The sequence below is a fragment of the Bombus vosnesenskii genome, unplaced genomic scaffold (assembly GCF_011952255.1).
Source record: "Bombus vosnesenskii isolate JDL3184/JDL3185 unplaced genomic scaffold, Bvos_JDL3184-5_v1.1 scf7180000013340, whole genome shotgun sequence".
Taxonomy (NCBI): Eukaryota; Metazoa; Arthropoda; class Insecta; order Hymenoptera; family Apidae; genus Bombus; species Bombus vosnesenskii.
Window position 1 is genome coordinate 1,480,639 of NW_022882977.1, and position 11,519 is coordinate 1,492,157.

The 11,519-nt window shown below is 31.8% G+C and overlaps 1 protein-coding gene and 2 long non-coding RNA genes across 4 annotated transcripts in view; 1 reads left to right on the forward strand and 2 right to left on the reverse strand.

Moving 5' to 3' along the window:
- The window catches only part of LOC117236211 (multiple C2 and transmembrane domain-containing protein), a 37,676-nt gene extending 33,368 nt beyond the window's left edge, over nt 1–4,308 (reverse strand). The window contains exon 1 of one of the 2 annotated variants that reach the window (XM_033498954.1): nt 4,129–4,308. The gene's annotated coding sequence lies outside the window, so the exon portion shown is untranslated. The remainder of the gene's footprint in view (nt 1–4,128) is intronic. The other variant, XM_033498955.1, reaches the window with a different exon arrangement.
- Nucleotides 4,309–5,506: 1,198 nt separating this feature from the next.
- Nucleotides 5,507–6,072, reverse strand: LOC117236168. Its single transcript, XR_004493797.1, has 3 exons — nt 5,925–6,072; nt 5,711–5,799; nt 5,507–5,638 (listed from the first exon to the last, which is right to left on the reverse strand). It is a non-coding gene; the product is annotated as an uncharacterized LOC117236168 (long non-coding RNA).
- A 2,050-nt stretch (nt 6,073–8,122) lies between these two features.
- LOC117236066 lies at nt 8,123–9,091 on the forward strand. The gene is made up of 3 exons (XR_004493776.1): nt 8,123–8,523; nt 8,670–8,777; nt 8,873–9,091. It is a non-coding gene; the product is annotated as an uncharacterized LOC117236066 (long non-coding RNA).
- Nucleotides 9,092–11,519: the final 2,428 nt, after the last annotated feature.

Genomic DNA, 11,519 nt, shown 5'->3' on the forward strand with positions numbered 1-11,519 from the left:
CTTGAGGAAGTAAAAGGGGCCACTTGAACGACCGTGATCCTGTGTTCTGTCGAGATGGAAGAGGGCGACGTTGCAGAATTTCACGAAACAGAGCAAAGAAATATGTAAGTACAAATACCACTTGGTAAATAACTGGCAGGCTCGGGTCAGACGCTTATAAAATGCTCGTCATCGACCATCTACTCGAATAACTCGGTTAATTTTTCTACGTTGCCAGCCTGAGAACGGCTAAAGGATTATGTACTTCAATTAACTCTGTTAACGATTGTTAAAGCCTTTACGGAAATCTTTTCTGCAGATAATCAACTAACCGATTCTTCCAGATTTTCTTCTTTATCTTCGTTGTCTTCCTTCTTCGTGATTTGTCCATTATTGCGACGAAATTTTATACTGATCTATGCAGTGAAAAGTGGCTTTTGATTTTTTGATTCTTCCATGGTTGATTTTTATTCTTAGAAGAAATAGTGACTAAGATTTATAATCGTTGCTTTTTAATTTGTATACTTTTTTCTTTTGTTGTTGATGCTGTTGTTGTTGTGTAAAGTGATTTTTAATTCCTAAAGGCGATATTATTTATAATATATGAATTTTTAACCTTTTCAATATTTTCTTTCAAACAGTTTTCCAAGAATTTTCCATTACTTTGTTAAACTATTCAAGGCTTTTTAATTCTCCTTCCTTTCAATTTATTGCAATTCTGTTACCTCTATGCAATTTAATTCTAATTGAACTAATTTCACAAAATACAATATCTAGCTTTTACGAATAAAACTATTTCATCGCATTATCTTAACAGAAATTATTAAATCCGCAATCCCGATATAAAGCTACAAGATAAAAATCGACGTTCATCCAAAAATAATGTATCGTTTCTGTTTCTGTCATCAGTAAATGTACGGTTGACAAAAATATCATTCGACGCCGAGGCAACGCCACATGCAAGGATGATGGTGAAATTTAATTAATATATTCTGGAGAAAAATTTCCGCACTGACGCGATGCAAAGATAAGATGAATCGCGTGGTTATTGAATTACGAACTACTAAGTTTAACGGAAATTGATCGCTTTCAATTAAAATAACGCCAAAGAAACAAAACTTTTCAGACTGACTTAATTATTACCATTAACCTTTTCGCTTTAACTTTGATATATGAGTTTACTTGCACAATTGACATATCTAATATAATTAGTGAAATTTTAAACTTATCACTGTAAAATTGCAAGAAATCTATAACTTACAATTTGTAACTTGCAAAATTCTAAAATAGGAACTTACAATCTATAACCTATAATTTGTAAAACTGCAAAACTACAAGATTGTAACAATGTGAATTCATAAAACACAAGTCCATAAGCTACAATAACCTATAAATGACTTACCGATTCACTGATATTATTACTTGATAAATTATTGTGCGAAAGGACTCTGATACAGCTACAAAATGTTTCTAAATGAAATATTTATCTATAGAAATATATTTAAGAACCCTATTTAAAAATTCCAATATATTAATTCATATAGAAACGATCAGATATGTGAAGTGAATACTGAGAAAGAAGTACATTATAGAACATCGTAGGTTATGAAGGGATATAAAATGTTCCCCTTATATTAGCGAGTATATTAAAACCTGCAGATCGATATATGGTCGTGCCGCTTGAAGGAATGCTGCATTGTTGCTTACGCTTATCTCGCGATTAGGCTACTCGCAGACAACACCTTATCCACTCCTTCTGTCAACCTAACCCCAATCAAGACAGCCATTAATGTGTATAGTATGTAGAAAATGCAAAGAAAATGGTCTTCATTCATTATAGCAGAATATACTTGTTTTATAAATAAGTATGTGCCTTTGTATCGTTTAGAAGGGTTAAAATGGTTTTGAGTTAGGCTCACGTGGAGTAGGAAATATATGTTGAAACGTTGGGCTCCACGTGGATCATCTGTGACCCATAATATTTATCGGTAGCAAACTTATTATAGAGAATCCAGTGTATTTTTATTCGATGTAAACCGGAGGCCACCGCAAAGCCGAAAGGCAAGCGGAAATAAAGATATATAAGATACTATAATGAATCTAAAAAAATATATATGAATATGAATAAGAAAAAAACTACTAATAATCTACTACTTTGGATGCTTGGTTTAGAATATCCCAATTTTATGACAACCTTTATTCAAATAAAAATTTATTCGCCAATAATAATTCATTGTTAATGAATAAAGAATTATAGAAATAATAACAATAAAAGGATGATATTTTTTTACTATGAATTTCATAAAATCGAAATTCGAAAATTTCAAAGTCATACAAGCAGAATATTAAAATTTTTGCAATAAATATATTATTTAGAAAAAAATTCATTTTTGAAGTATCTTGTCATGCAACATTGAATTCAAACATTTTTCTCCGCTTGTATCAGATCACATTTGTATCAAAAACGCGCACAACGTCCTTTCCAAACTTAAAATTCTATTTGTTGCTTCAAATAGATCAGACACGCGATAACATAGTTCGCATTCCTTTGCGCGACAGTGGTTTCTTTAGATTTAAAAAAGAAGACAAGATATTTGAAAGTTTCGTGCGGCAAACTTATCTCGCCATTTACCGTATTAAATTCCCTGTCCGACGCAATGTTTCGGAATCTTTCCAACGCTATGCCTTAATATTCTCGACAGACTGTTCAACTTGCTGGGCTTTGCAGAATCTATTAAGGAGAGCAAATTAAAATTTTAATCAAAGCGCTTCCCACCATCAGAAGACTGTGTGGTTAAAAAAGGAAAACGTTTCGTCGATTCGAAGAAACATTTCGATGCAGTTTCTCAACGTTTTCAATTGACCAAATTACGGTACCATCTTTTATCGTATATTTATAAACAATTCATAAGGAACAAATTAGAAATTTATTTCAATTATAAATTACATAAATGATTCGAATTTTATTTTGAGGTTATATAGAACAAATTAGAAAAAGAGAAGTGAATTAAGAAAAACTGAAATCTTCGTTCATAACTCGATGATTTGTTAATAATGCGACAAAGAACGAATTAAATAATCACAGATTAAATAATCTTATGCTGCACAGATAAAATAATCTTATGCTGCATGGTTCTTAATACGCTACCTATCGCGTGGTTATACATATTCCGTAATGCATCCGGTTCCGCAATCTTTTTCCTTATTGACTTCCGTAAAGATACATCCCGTTCTTCGTTTTGTCAAATAAACACAGCATTAATAAGATTCTCTGAACAATACTAGGTACCTTAAGTCTTAACCGAATTTCCCCTCGAGTTTCCCAATCGATCGTCAAACTTTTCTGCTAAAATTCACACGAAATCTCGTTACGTCCTCGTCCAATTTTCGATATCGCGATTCTACTACTTTTTTTCTTACTTAATACTTTGTGTAGTGTTATTACACTGCGGATGTTTATACACCTATAGAAAACTTAAATATACAGTCATATACAAAATGTAGACAATATTTAAAAACGTACAAAATGTAATATTTGAAGAATGAAATTCTTACTTAGGTTCCTAAGTTCCTTTTTCTCCTAATTAACCTTTTCGAGGCTAATGGTACACTATGTCCCAAGATGGCTTTTAGAACGACTGCTGAAAATTTGAATTTTTTAGCATTCCATTATAGGTGGAATTTCATATCTCATTTAAAAGATTACATTTTATTTATGTGTCTCGATTTAAGTGCATTATAGTTCGTACATTATCAGATTCATTGCTAAAAAAAATTCGTTTCAAAAGGGTGAAGTCCCATTTTGTCAGTCGTGTTCATAAAAACATAAATTTCCATAAACATCCGCAGTTATCATATCCATCAATCCGTTTTGATAACAATATTTTTCCTGTATCCATCTATATGCTCTTGCACTTTGTCTCTAATCTTACTTCGCATTTCTTAACCTCTTTCTCACCATTCACCTTTCTTTCATCAAACCTAACCAGCAGAGCATTCTTAAAAGTGAAAAATTATTTCGTTTCGCAGATGCAGGTGTGTCCTTACTGTCTATGTAGGCATGTGTATGTGTGTGTATTTCTGTCACAAGAACATCACCACCTATCGTTGCGTAGGCGTAGCATGCGATTTAAACGTTGAACACATTACCTTATGATCGCCTTGAGGGGCACCACAATGCGATGGATGTTGCACTTATCGAATGATACAACACGAAAAATGAACTATACGACCGCGTGAAATTTTGCTGAACCGACAAGAAGACGCAAGAAACATACCACCCTTCGTAAACCCGACGCTTTCGTGTCCGAGAGGCCACTGACAAAACTCGCGATTCCCCATTTTGCTCGAATACTCCTACCCCTACTCTTTGCAGTGTCATTGGAAGGGAGAACGGTGTAATAAGGATAGAAGATAAGGAGAAGTAGTAGGAGTAATAGAGAGGGAAAGAGGCTTTATCGACCCAACCGAACAACCACCAGTGCAAAAGATGGAGATACACTGGTAGCGATGGGTCTAACGAAAATATTTATCGTCCTATAGCATGGTACAAGTAGTTATCTACTTAGTTTTCAAGTAGTTATTTACTTAGAGTAGGTATGATACAGATATCGGTTCTATTCTCACTTTCTTAGGAGTTCAACTTTTATTTGTGTATTATTATTAAACATTATAAATGTTCTTTTTCAGGACTTACGGAAAATAAGTTTAAGTTACGCGAAAGTATGGAAATAATGAATGTTTTACTTTATTTCCCATTTTATTTATATTATATTTTATATTTATATTATATTTTACTCATTTCCCATTTTTAATTTCAAGACACAATATTGTGATTCATTTTGTCATCCTATTAAACTTGAGAAATATTTCTCTAAACTTAAATTAAACAATTTATCATTCCACTTCATCCATTCGTCATTTACAATATCAAATCGTAATATTATAATTCATTATTTTATCATAATAAATATAAAAAATATCTTTTCATGTTATAAATGTAATTTATAGCAAGTAATCTCTATAATAGAGATTGATGGATATGACCAAACCGTTTAAAAATACATATCATGTATCGGCAAGTAGTTAAATACTCACAAAGTGGCCACTTTTTTTTGTAGCCTGTTGACGCCGTACGGAGGTGAGGATCAATGCCATCACTATGCACATGCACGCTTCCGTGGACGAAGTTGACGTACGACAAAACGGCGCCAACGTGGTCTCTGCCAGGCCAATAACGTCTTTCGAAATTTTGACGCTTCCGAGTGGGGTCGCGTGGAATGAACAATTGAAGAACAGGCAGGGAAACGAACAATCGTAGATAAGCATTGTGTATGCAACGACTATTCGAATGTTGTCCACTTTATACGAATATTAGGTCAGTTTTTCACCAATCATTTAAATACCTGCAATTCATAGATACATAGAATGTTGTTCTTTATTGAATATTATATTATTTTATTTCATTTTGAATAAATGTAATTGATAGAAATTTTCAAAAATTGTTCATCAATAATTTCTGCCATATGTAATTTATAATATTTTTGTGCTATATAGTTTATTAACATATGGCAGGAACTGTAGACAATATTTTTATAAATATGCAATACCTCTTAATTCTAGTTTTGTATACTCTATAGTGTTCTGAATTTTGTATTGACTGAAAAAAGGATTAGGTTAATTAATGCATTGATCACGAAATGATTAAACTTAGAACGCTTTATCGACTTACCTCAATCCAACGAAATACGTTCTTATGAAGTGCATATGATTCTTTGGTGAACTTGAAAGAGGTAGATTGTTGTAGAACTCTCGACTTCGCTGAAGAAAGCAGATTCTATTTCAGTAATGAAAATCTTATAATGCGTGATGCGAAACTGAATTCCGCATCAAGCTTTTATTAATTAAAGAAGGTACATTAAGATGATTAGTAAAATGTACCACACCTGTTCAACGTTTGCACGCAACTCCTGTTCTTTTTTAATATTCCAATTTCTCTAATCTCTAAAAAAAGCACATCAACAAAGAATGAGATTGAAAAAAGTTAACATTTTTTTCTGTATGAAATATAGAAAATTTATTATCATTTTTGTAAATTTCCGTTTAGAATAAAATAAAAGTATCATGTTCGTTTACCTTTTATTTTTATATGTTCTTCCTTTTTACTTATACATTATTTAAGAAAATTATTTCAGAAAATTATTTTATTTCAAAATCAAATATTTATTAAAGAAATTCTGTTTGATTTTGCATACCATTACAGAGTAGCTCTTCCTTGATGTTTATTGTCCGTTCAAAACTGTCTTACTCTCCTTACTCTGCCATAATCATCCTTTTCAAATATTTAGCCAGAAAGTACGCGGCAAATTGAAACAATATTTCAATTCTTAACATTTTACGTAACGTTTTATCTAAAACATTAATTTCAAAAAGAATTATTATTTATTATAAATTACCACAAATGCTATTTTAAATTGTTATTCTATTGGCCACTAGAAATGCTAATTCGGGAAGTTTCAGGTTAAAAATCACAAATTACAAGTTATTCTGTCTATCAACAGGATATAAATAATAAACACTATATATGTACGTGCGTGTGATTATCTCATTTGCTTCATTTGTCTTTTCTCTAAAAGGATATGAGTTATGTATTCACTGTGGCACACCTAGGTTAAAAGGCCATAATTCTGTAAATATATCATGCTGTGAATAAGATAGATATTTCCTTTATTTAAGCTTGATACTCATCGAAAGTAATATATCACAGTCATTTACGAAATTCAAATGTTATTCTTAATAATAAATCAGTTGGTCCTTCAAATATTCGAATCCTGCTTTTGACATTCAAAAAACATTTAAAAATCAGATCTAAAACTTTTAGTAATCAGTTGTAGTACTTTTTTCAAACAAAAGTCAATACATAACGTATAGACTGCGATTTGCAAATTTAAGATTCGAAAAATCTATAGAATATAATATGTAAAGATATATAAGATATTTAAAGCACTTATTATGATACTTAGGAGATGAAACAAATTTCTATTTAGATACGACTTCTTTAACCATGTTTATAAAAATATCAAATTGCATAAATATCCGCAGTCTAATGATATGAATCTGATTTACCGACAATGATAAAACCGTTGTAAGTCAGCGCACTCTGCGACATTCACGATGTATCGTTACATACTAAAAATCTATCTCTTTTATCCTAAGAAAATTTGATTGAATTTACCGTTAACTTGATCATAATTTTCCGTCATAAATGTTTTTCTATCCTTAAGTTTCAAAAATAAAATTGTTATTGAGCAGCAGGTGATATTCGCAACAACGTTTCGGACAACTGTGGTTGGCAACTATGTTTGGCAATCTGCCATATGAACAAGTAGTGTGAATGTAAGCCAATTATGACATAATATCGTCTGATTATCGCAACACACATTGCCAATATATCTTTATGCACTGTACAATGTTGTTATATAGCATAACTTCATTATGGTTCGCCAGCATTATCGCTCAATACCATGAATAACCTATATTCCATGTGCCGAGATCCCTGAGAATTTGAATGGTTCGATTACGAAATTTTTCCTAAAGAGGGCGTGACAAAGAAGGGTGTAATATTTTTCACGCAATAATTGAACAAAAGAATACTTCTTTCTCTAATTTTACCATTATATAAACTAGTTATATAACTTTTCAGTGTGTCTATTAAAAAATTTCATAGAAACAACAGAATTACATTTGATACAAAAGTTTGATGACATTAAATGCAAAGGTGCAAGGAAGTATGAAACTTTGAAGAGAAGTTTGTTGCAAGTATACCATGAAGTATAGAATATATATATGTACATACAGTTGATCACAAAAGTAAATTCCTATATATTTTTATTAATATATTGTGTAATCGTATATGTTATTGAAACACAACTACCATGATTATATGTATGTATAAAATTTGAAACAAACCTGAAAATGTGTATAAAAACTACGAGAGATTTAGTGCAAGTATATATTTCACATTTATGTATAGATGAGAGAATTATTAGTCAATTGTCCATTATATTAAGTCTTAAATTCATTTAGTAAGATTGTTTTTTGCCAGTTATTATATTTAAGATGCCTGTTTATAATGTACATATATTTTTTATCAAATGTATATTTACAATAAATATCTCGTAATTTATATATACATTTTCAAATTGACTTCCAATTTGTCCAATGTAATCATAGCACTCGTGTCTCGTTATATCACTAATGAAATTTTAAAATGTCTCCTGTAACACATCTACGATACGTATAGCTAACATAGAAGTTATGTATAGTGTATAGTAAGTGTTAAAATACTTTCGTGAGCCACTGTACGTTAGGTAACAGTAGAAAATTTCCAAAATGGAACGTATGCTTCTAGCTTTAGTCGTTTGACCGCTGAACTGTTTGGTAAGGTATAACTTGCATTTCCTTTGCATTTAATCCCGTCAATTACATAACAGAGATGCGACGACCGGAAGCGCTGCTTAAGAAGCGTCAGCCAAAGAGTCAAAGGTATTTCTATGAAGCCCTTAGGATTGCAGGGTTTTACACATCACAATATTATGATATATCGTTTCCTAATAAAGAAACGTAACATGTATCGTATAACAATCGAACTCGTGCTGCAAAAGAACTTTCGTTTCTCCTTTTTTTTTCAGTTTCCTTCAATATATTGTACCTTAATATAAAGGCAACAACGATAAAATGATTGTGCAATACAAATATATATATATGTATATATCTCATCGAACTTCGATATTCTTTAAGTATCTATATACTTGTCTTAAATATAATACTGTATTATGTACATACATACAAATATAATATATAATACATACATTATATTTATATCGCTTTACAGCTTTGCTTTTCTTGTTCGTCTCTTTTAAAGAATGCAACGAAGAAAATATTCCCGCTGGAGTTTGGAACTGAAAGTTCTTACGAGATCACAGGAAATCACGATTTTACAAACGGCGATCACGATAAACAATAGACCCCATTTTTATTTGGACAAGGTACAAAAGATATTGTCAGCATACACGGTATGCAGAATGCGGTTTTACGTTAGAATATAAAACTCATTCACGATCTATTATTAAATAATTAAACAATAGCCTACTTTGCGAGATTATCGTCCGGGATAATCGGTCTGATTTATTAATAGAATCTCAGATCGATTGCCACTACGTTTAACGTATCAGAAGTTTCGAAATACTATGTGGAAAAACTACAAAGAGCCGGTTTTTTTGCTCGTTTCTTCACGGTTTATCCGCCTGTCGGTGATTCTTTCATTTTCTTTTTTATATTTAAACAGTACGATGAACTTATATACAAAATACTAAGAAGTAAAAAGAATTATGTAATCAATATCGAGCATTTTCAGGTCAGAAGATAACATTCAATAAATAAGTTAATCATCAACAAAAAAGAAGATATATATATATCGACAGGCGAAAGAGCAATTTTAAAGAGAAAGTGAAACTGAATGATCGAGACACCAGTAATAAACTTCCGCTTAATGAAGCGAAATTCGTTACTTCGAGTGAAGGCACTTTTACCCACAGACTGATTTACACTTTCCTTTGCACGCACACGCAAGATCAATCTACGTTCTGCTCTATATACATATACATTGCTCAAACATCACTGTCACACGTTTATAACGTTGCGTCTGTTTCTCGATATCGCGGTAAAATCGCTCAAATGAAACTTGACCGATACAACAATTTGTCAGAACGTAATAACAAACGAGTCGACTTCTAAACTACCATTACAGCGTTACAGCTTTCTAGCTTGTATCCACTTGTACGTCTCTAAAGTCTATCCAATTTCCTATTAACATGCAATTTATTCGGTTTAAGAAAATAAGAACAAAAGTTGTTAGAATTGCGAGCCATAAAATCAACGTGAAAAATCAGGAGATAAAGGAATTATGTATGTTTAAATAAAGAATTATACTTTTATGTATATCGTTAGATGTAAAAAAGAAACGAAAGAGGAAGTCGAGGTGTATAAATCGTCTATTATCGTTCGAGTTTCATTCAAGGGTTGTTTTATCTAGAAACAAATTGCTCTTTTTCAAAACGAGCGATCATCGGGGATATATTTGCACATTTGCTTCGCAAAAATATTCCCAACAGATCGTGTGTTACATCGCTACATAAATCACTTTCGCGCTTTTCTCTTTACCAAAAACATCATACATACACATATATACATGTACATTTGCGCGTATTAATCATTTTAAGTAAAACAACATGAAAGTTCGCGCTAGGAATTGGTAGAATACTTAAATCACGCACACATGGTGTATCGCGTGCATCGCTAGCCAAAATCGATACCACAACATGTAGCCTCGCGAACAAAGAATTCAGCTTAGGATATATCTTCAACTTTGTGAATTCCTTTGTAAGAAAATAACATAGCAACGATGACACGCGAAACACATTGCTCGAGCTGCCAAGATTACCTTTCAAACTTACTGTCTATATACATATACATTTATCTATACGCATTATTCTAATTTATAACAAGCCTATCCAGTGGACACATTCGTCGATACATAAGATTTCGAGTAAATCCTATTTTATAAGATCCTTTGTAAAATTTCGAGTAGATTCCACTCTTTGCAATCCAATCCGTACAAACGACCGATATTTCGATTTTTTCTTTTCTTTTTTTTTTCTTTTTTTAAGACTTTACTGACGAAACGAATGATTATTTTAATTACTTTTAAAAGAGGAATATTTAAAAATTATAGAAATTAAAAAATTATAGAAATGCTTTACAGAATTATATGTCAGTTTTAACGGTCAGATTTGATTGATTTTGGAATCGATTGTATAGATGGAGACCGCAAAGGGCGAGTTTCGTGGCGAAACGCAATTCACCAGGCTCAAAATTTCAAGCAGAGATACATTTGCACGCGATCTATATTTTTTTATTAATTTTCACTCGGTAACTCGATTACAGACGTTGAAAAAAATTGAAAGAGAAAGCAAGCGATAAGAGTGGTGAAATAGTAGAGGACCGTTAATGGGCATATCTCTTCCTCCTTGCCTTTGCTTCATGCGCGGAGAAAAAGGTAATGATATAACGCTAAAAACTGTACAATATGTATTTTATACATTCTGTTCAGGCCATTGTACGTGCTCGTGTTACAAGTATTATGTATTCGTATCTATCACGCGCTGGTATATACAAATCGATACACATCCCGCCACATTCTTTGAAATTCACCGGCGTTCACCCTTTAAAACACTTGTAAAAGGAACCAATAGAACCAATAACGTAACGATCGAACTGAGATATTGGAGATTTTTCATGATGTGAGAAATTAAATCTATTCCTTATAATAAATTTATACATCTAGTCAATTTGTGTGTCTGTATCAATTTTGTAAGTAAATGTATTCGCAAACAATGGAATTTAAGTTTTTACTAATAGATCATAATCATACACATGTATTATTTAAGGAAGGAATACATTTACCAAGAATAATGGACATT